We start from the raw sequence: 8,786 nt of genomic DNA, 5'->3' as shown, positions 1-8,786 counted from the left end.
AAATACAAAATCAGTTGAACTAAGTTCGTTTTTTAAGCGTAGTTTTTCGAATGTAGTAAAAATGTGACTATCTGTTTTTGGCCGAAAGAAGAAGAAGAAAAAAAAAATTTTTACTCATCAAGTTGTTGGTAATTTTAATGTTTTACTTCGTATTCTAATAAATATTCATAGTTTAACTAAATAAAAAGCATAATTTCAATTTGTGATAAAAATTTTTTTTATTTGTACAAAGGATCAAATACCGTCGTTAGAAGAATCTACATTTCAGTATACGATTTATTTCTTTTTCTGAACAAAAAACTATTCCATTGTAGTCTGAAATCTTAAACCTGATACTTTTATTTTCGCTTACATTGTGCTTTAGCTTTCTGACCGGAGCCAAAGCTTAAAAAAAAAAAAAAAAATACAATTAAGTATCGATATAGCTACATGTTGCATCAAGTTTTCGTAACAACAAGGAGCGTATCCATCTCCGTAATTTCATTACCTCATTTGTATTATTGTTTTTATGTATTCATGTAATGCGTGATATTTGTCTAATTGTTCGACGCAGATCATTCGGGCCGGGCCCGAACACTCGTTCTTCTGGTTACCATTCGAATGCTCCGCCGATCAAGCAATTCAGCTCTGTCGGTCACAGCGCAAGTTAAGCTTATAAATTTAACCGAAAACCTCAGTCCGGTGCTTTAAAAAACAGGTTTTTTTTTTTTTTTTGGCAGAGAAAGCAATTTTTAGACCGTGGGTCTATTTTTCATCATTAGTCTGCACGATATGCTTTAAAATGAGATGTAAATCAAAGAAATCAATCAAGAATTAAGGAAGATCTCGCGTAGGAACAAAAAACAGGCTACAGAAATATATAAGGATGCGCGTCTGTCTCGGGGGGGGGGGGGGTGCCGTAAGGGTCTGGAATGACCATACTAAGTTTCCCCCCTTTCAATTATGTGAACTTAAGCCGTTATGGCCAAATTAGTGACAAAAAACACCTGTTTCTTCATTAATATAACAATATCTCAAAAATAACTCCTCCAATGGCCATACATATAAACAAATTACTTGTAGAAATTAAAATTCTGAACAAAATGAGTATCTACAATACATATTTTTTTTAAATGCTAAGCGCACAACTTAATTTAAAAGTTAGGTTCAAATCACTAATCAAGGGCTTCAAGCCAGAACGTACCTCTCCCACTCCCACCGGCTTTCCCCGAGACCCCCTGGAATAGAACGCCGCAACACTAAAACACATGGCGGTGCTTTCTTACCTACTTTTTTTTAGTACATAGGTACGTATTCATAAAGTTGACATACTAGATGTTTCTGAAAACAATTTATTTCATTACAATGTAATAAAGAAATGAAAAAGGATCCTTCCTATCTTCATACAGAACTCATTTTAGTTCTTAAAAGGAAGCGCAAAAATACTGATAGGTTAATTTCAAGTTGTTCTATTGTAGATACTCATTTTGATCAGAATTTTAATTTCTACAAGTAATCTGTTTATAATCTGTTTTAAATACAAAAAAACGTGAGAAGTATGTTTGAAATGTGAACTAAGAAATTGGTTTTATGATATCAATATAAACTTAAAGTTGAGCTTTTTTTTGGTTCAAGTTTTTGATCACTATATTTTCTCTTTCGGTCAATTATCTAATTGTACTTAAAGTGAAACTATTTATGGTAATACAATCTATTTCTATAAATGTATAATTTTCAAATCAAACAGCTCATTAAAAGTGTTGAAAGTTAAAATTAAGTGCAATATAAATGTTTACCTTTTTACTAAATGTATGCGATTGCAATTTACTTCGCGAAAAAACAAGGTGGCAAGTGACAAGTGCTGAACAGAAAATTTTTTGACCAGCTAAGCTGAAATTTAAAAGTTGTCAGCTTAATTCGCAGAGAACTATTTAAAGTTGTTGACAGTGAATTGCTACTTAGGGATTCCGAGAGGGAGAACGTTTAGCTTATATTATCAATGCTTTGATGTAGTTATTATTATTTAAATATAAGGTGTTGTTTATAATACTCCTTAAATTTACCTTCCAAACCTGGTGTTATCTTTGACTGCTAACTAATTATTAACACATTGTTTTTGAATCGATTTGTCATTATTTTACTTATTTATTTTCAAACATTTTTAGCATGATGAAAGTAACTCCTTCTTTTTAAAGTAATAACAAAATAATAATGCAAATTATGTTCAACAGCCTTTTCATTTTGTTAAATTTAATTACTTTTACAGTAAATAATTTCCCAAAAATTGTTGCACAAAAGTATAACATCCTCCTCCCCCTTATTTGATTATGATTAAAATACAATCATTATGTTTCTACTAAACGAATAATTTGAAAGAATTTCCTTTTTGATAAAATAATGTAATCAAATTATATAGTAATTCTATTACATCATCATAATAATTGTTATGTATCAAACGTAAAAAAAATTAGTGGATTTTTGTCCAATTTCTTCCACTGGCCTGGACTTGTTGGGAAAAAGCCGACAAAATAGCAACCCCCAGCCCCCTTTTTTAGGGGAATTTCTCCAGAAAATGCATTAAACGGAATGTTTATGCCAATCAATAACAATGACTAAATTTTTGAACTTTCAAAAAATCCAAACCAATTTAAACTTCGAGTCATAAAAATTGCTATTTTCTACACGTTGACAGAATATTTGATATTTTCCCCCCTTTTATTTAAGCTTGATTGCTGAACATGCGCCACTTAATACAACAGTTCTTTTTGAGGTAGACAGTCACAAAATAATTATAAAGACATTCTTATTTTTTAAAAATTAATCTTTATTACTGCTTCAAAGACCTTGTTTAGCAAGTAGTTGGCTCCAGTCTGTGCTCATTACACTATAATAATGAATAATGTACCATTAACCCAAAAATGCATGTACAGAACTATTGAGTTACAGTAAGCTATTCTTGGAAAACGTAGGAAACGAAAAGCAGTGTCCGAGCTACAGTAACGGAGCTCAGTGGCCCGTGGAAACACAAGTTGAGTGGTGAAGTGCTATGACTAGTCAGCCTACTACGGTCAGCAAGGTCATTGATTCTCCCATTACGTGAGACACACGTCATATGCATCTCAGTAGGCAGTTCTTTTTGTTTCAAATTTTTTACAAAAGTTTGTACAGATCTATTTTACAATAAACAATGGTTGGGAAGTGTCCAGTGGCTTCCCAGAAATAAATAAGTTGCATTTTTCGTTTCAGGACAAATGCACATGTATATAAACAAATATACAATAACACACATACACACGTAAGCCTTCTTTGCCAAGCCTTGCATTTGCACATAGTTTTCTGTTACTAAAAAGTTGCATATTCGTTTCTTTTGTGTGGAAGTAACTTATATATAAGCTAGTGAAAGTGAAATGGTGAGTAAATTGCATCCGTGTTTCAATGGAGTAACGAGATATAATAGAAAAAATTCTATTCAAACGATATATTACAGAGAAAATAGAGCTTTGTATAAACATGAGCTTTCGGTAACATTTTTCATGATTTTTTTTTTCAAAACATGGGCACAAGTTTTGAAATCATGAAGTTCACAGCACTTTGGCACAAAAAATAAGCTATCAAGATATGATTTTGATGAAGATATTATGTATTCACGTTCAACCAATTGATAAATTATTATTTGGATTTATTTTTTCTTGAATTGTGTAACTGCATTTAAATAACAAGTCTTTTCCCCTCATAAATTTTTATAATGGTTATAGAAGAGGCCATTTACATTGATTCTAAAGCCAGCTTATTGCAGGTTTGATAATAATAATAATAAAAAAATTCCTATGCAGGGAAATTTTTCACCAACTCCTTAGCAAGTGGAAAGCCATATGTTTTTCCTTCTTTCCCTTTTTGATTCTTGTCATTGCCTTTCCTTTATAAACGCGCCCTACGTGTAACATTGATACTTCCACAAAAATCAGCTTTGTATTTAAATAAAGGGGGGAGGGGTGACTGATTACAAGGAATAATAAATATTAATACAACAAAAACCGCTGCATTTTAGATTTGTTCTACTTATTTTTATTAAAAAACCATGACAGATAAAAAAAAAAAAAACTTTTAAGGCAAACTTTGAGGATTTTGAAGGGACTCGAGGATTAATTCAAGGATTATGAAGGACTTTTAATGCTTTCTCAAAAAAAAAATCAAGAATTTTCAGTCAATATAAACTCTAGTTAAACACTAATCTATAACTTCATCCATCAAATAAATACATCCCTTGTACAATATAAGTAAAAAAACAGACTGAAAATTAAAGAAACAAAAATTTTCGTTTATTGCTTTTAGAAGAAAAGTAAAATTACTTTCTGCCAAGTTCACTACCTATGTTTGTTTATTTCCTACTAAGTTGAAGCCAACTTTTGTTAGAGTTCAAAACTTGTGACCAAGACAAACAAACATCTGGCCCGAAAGTGAAATTTGTAAGTACACTCAAGACAAAACAAAAGACTAACATTCACAAAATCTGTCAAATTCACGACATTATCACATACATTTGACAATGCATTAAGCATTTCACTAACAAACATCAAATTGGCCGATTAAATAAATACTTGAAAATTTAGAAGTATCCTAAATCATAGAAATATCCCCAGAACCCCTTTTTATTTCAGGTCCAATAAATATTCTTTTGTTAATAGTAAGTTTAGTCTTCAATATGTTGTATAGAACCCTGTTTATTTTTATAATTAATTTTTTTCAGAGAATTTAGCAATTGATTAAGCTTAAAACTTATTACACTGAGGTTTTTTTCTTTTTTAAAAAAAAATTCATATTACATTCAACAATGTTAAACAATATAGATGTGTCCATCATTAAAGATGACCCTACTGTTCATCATCATCAATAATATAAAATATGAAATTAAAATAATCAGTTTATAAGATATTTGCATATATACTGAAGTCAAAACAGACAATCACTTGTTGACTTCTAAAGGCAGATTTGCATATTACTTGCTTTGTAAAGAAAGATGCGTAAATAATTCTGAGCATAAAAAGCACATTAGTTTATTCATAGGCAAAGTTTGCAGTATAAAAATATGAACTTTCCCTTTAATATATTTAGGCAATGGCTATCATTTAATTCTTTTTGGTAAAATTTGTTATAGATAAAGTAATTTATTGAGTCATGCTGGGAACAATATAAAACTCTTTTTTTTTTACTATCAAAGCACTGATCAACAATTTATTGCTTTATTGAAAGTCAGGCATAGTTTTGTTTTGCATGCTATTCATTAAACACATTTTAAATTAATATAACTCATCTCAACATTTATTTAAAGTCATCAAAGGAAATCTCAAAATATGAGAAAAATAAAGTGCATAATCTAGCACACAGATGATATAAAGTTTGAAAAAGAAATAAAGAATATGACAGAAAATCCTATATCACAATGGTCTCCACAATCCTTATGTAACATTGCTGACTCTTCATGTTTTATAAGAACAAATATTCACAAAATTATTTCTAGTAAAACATTCCTACATGCAAAAAGTGAAACATGATTATAAACTTTCATTTTTTGGTGGGCAGAGTGAAATTTCAAACAATTTTGAATCTTATTTTATGCTCAAAACATTCGTGCGAATGCGACATTTGTACACATTTATTTGCACTTTATTCGCAGAGTTTTAAACTTTGGCTTCCAATTGTGATATATTCGAATATAAGGAACGATTATGCAAAATGTTTTCTTTTATTTAAAAATTAATGTACATGTTGCGGGAGTGGCTGTATGGTCATCCTTGCAACACATACGAATCATTATTTTTTAAGTACAAATTTTTTTTTATAGAAAATTGATACTTCATATTATGATGCATAATGGCATCTTAAGTTCGAATATATCACAGTTAGAAGCCAAAGTTTAAAATTCTGCAAAAAAAAAAAAGAAAAAAAAAAGTGCAAATATATGTGTAAAATGTCTCATTTGCACAAATGGAAATGGATTGCGCATTTAACAACCAACGTAGATAATGCTTTTGGAACAATATTTTTCCGAAATGCAGATACAATAAGTAATAAAGGCTTGCCAAAATTATTTCAATTGTTTAAAAATAATATCTATGCATTGTATGATTCCCACTGCAATTTTATGTTGAATTAACAATCTGTACTATTTTCAAAAGATTTATAGTTGCTTATGATACAGCAGTTATTTTTTATTGATTAAAATTCATATCATCAAATATTTTCCTTTTTTACAATCCCTATAAAATAAAAAAATAAAAAACGTAATTGTAGAGCTTTTAATAAATTTAATTATTATTTTTTTTAGAGAGAAAGTAATAATTCTACTATTATGTACAAAATGGTGAAACAAATGCAATAAAATATTCTCAAAATGTCAAGAACAAAAAAAAAGTTACTTAGAATGAAATATTAATTTATATACAGAGACAAACCCAAAATTGTTTTTCCCTAGGAGGGGGGGGGGGGAGAGGGTTGTTTTTAATTTTAAAATGTTGCATCTTATCTAACCCTTACATGGTAACTCTTTTAAACATTATATAAATTTTATTGGTATTTTTAGTTAGTGCAATATTATGGCAGAAATATTTCAACCATTATTTTTCCAAAATCATTGCTGCATTTTCAATTTTTACATGAAAGAAAAAATAATTATTCGACATTAACCTACAGAAAAATGTTTTAAAGCAATTTTGAATCATCAAAGAGATAAAGTACATAATTAGTTAATTTCTATGATACTGAACACAGTTGTAAGTGAAAAAGTAATCTAAGAAATACATTTTAAAAATAATAATGCGTACATAAGCATTTAGTAATTTACAAACCTTAATTTTTGACAAAAATTTTTATATGGCTGTAGCGTCCAATAATAATTTGGAAAACATTCTTCTGAAAATTAAAACTTTCTTGAAATTGACAACATGATCATAAATTAAAATAAATATCCATATTAAATGTGCTAACTTTTAAAATTTAGAAAATCTCAGTGGGAATCCTTTCTTGAAAAATAACAATTAACTGATCTAAATCACAGAAAATTAAGGTCAGAAAAAGAGAATATTAAAGAAAAAAAAAGGTAAAGACAGTATGTAATACAGAGACAAAAACTGTGAGGTTGTTTTATAAATTGCTATTTCATAACTAGAACAGTTCCACAAATATTTTGATTACAGAAAAGTAGAGTGAATAAAGTGTGTCTGTATTGCAATATATCTTGTAACAAGTGCTTGAAAGTGTTTACAGAAATATGTACACATTGAAAAACCACAGGTTTTTAACACTTTTGCATAGACGTGTGAAAACCAAAAATTTAAATAATTATCTTTAAAATGTTTTGCTTTTAGATTGAGCTTTATAATGTTTTTAAGTTTAAATTTATGTTTCTTGTCTGCTCAAAATACATAACCCTTTGCATAACAGGCAGGAATATTTTGCATTTTCCAATTTTACACTGTACCTGTGTTCAAACAAATATCATTTGCAATATCTACTTTTGCCCTGTTTGGCAATAAGTAAATAAATTAAAAATTTAAGTCCTAAAAACAAAATTCTAGTACACCAACACTTCCAAATTTTGTTTTTTTACATTTGAATTACGTCAGAAGCTACAGTTGCATTATCTATACATTGCAACATTGCTCCTTACTTTACACAAGTGACATTGTGTCCTTGTTGAAAAAAATTGTAGATTTTAAAACTACGAAATATGAATGAATATAAAATAATTTACAGAATAGTCTTCTACAGACTTTTTCTCCTATGTAATCTTGCTGAATTCTTTCTAACATTAAAAAAGTTTTTAGTGCATCATTGAAATTAAAAGTAATAATTCATTTATAATCAAAAGTTAAAATAATGTATATGATACATTGTTTAGTAAATTTGAACAAAATGGTTAAAATATGCTTTGTTGTACATTTAATGACCCTAACAAAAATGAAATAAATTAAAATGAAACAAATGACATTTTTGGCACAATAAAATATAGAAATACTAAACACAATATTTTTTGTTTTTTAATGCAGAAATAATTAAAAACTTATATTTATTTTTGGAAAAATAGCGATAAAAATAATAAGTTTTAATGAACACAAAAACTTCATTTTGTTAAAAGAAAATTTATAATTTTTCAGTCAAATTTTTTGCACAGTTTAAACAAATGACAAAAGAATTTTGACACAGCATTAATAATTGATTATATTTTTGAAAATCCCAATATTTGTTATTTTATTTAATAATAATTTTTTTTATACAAATCGAATTTTTTTTTTAAATTTGAGTTTGGAAACAGTTCTGTAATTCGAGATTGCTAAAAATATTTCAATTTTCTGGTACTAGACAAATTTGTACTAGTTGTAGTCAAAGTATGTTTTTAATGCACAAAAATTGCAAGTGAATATGCAGCACCATTTAAATATAATAACTTCTGATTGTTTTTCATAAGACTTGCATAGCCTTAATGTTGCTCAATGTGCATAAAGAAATATAGTTTTATGAGTAAAATTACTTTTGTCTCTGCAAAAATTAGCATGTATATCCTTCACCTGAAATTTTGTTGATTTAACTATGTCAGAAATGTATAGACATCTAATGTCACTTTGCACACTTAGTATTGCCATGGTGAGAAACTTTGCATTTATAAATTAAGTGACTAATGCTATCAAAAAATTACACTTAAAAAATTCTGACTACTTGACTATTCTGTAGATATACACAAAACATGTTTTTACTCTACCATAAAGAATTACATCAATATTGCTCTTGAAGCACATGCATCACAGAAATAT

Source organism: Uloborus diversus, chromosome 1 (genome assembly GCF_026930045.1).
Source record: "Uloborus diversus isolate 005 chromosome 1, Udiv.v.3.1, whole genome shotgun sequence".
Classification (NCBI taxonomy): Eukaryota; Metazoa; Arthropoda; class Arachnida; order Araneae; family Uloboridae; genus Uloborus; species Uloborus diversus.
This window is presented reverse-complemented; position numbering follows the sequence as displayed.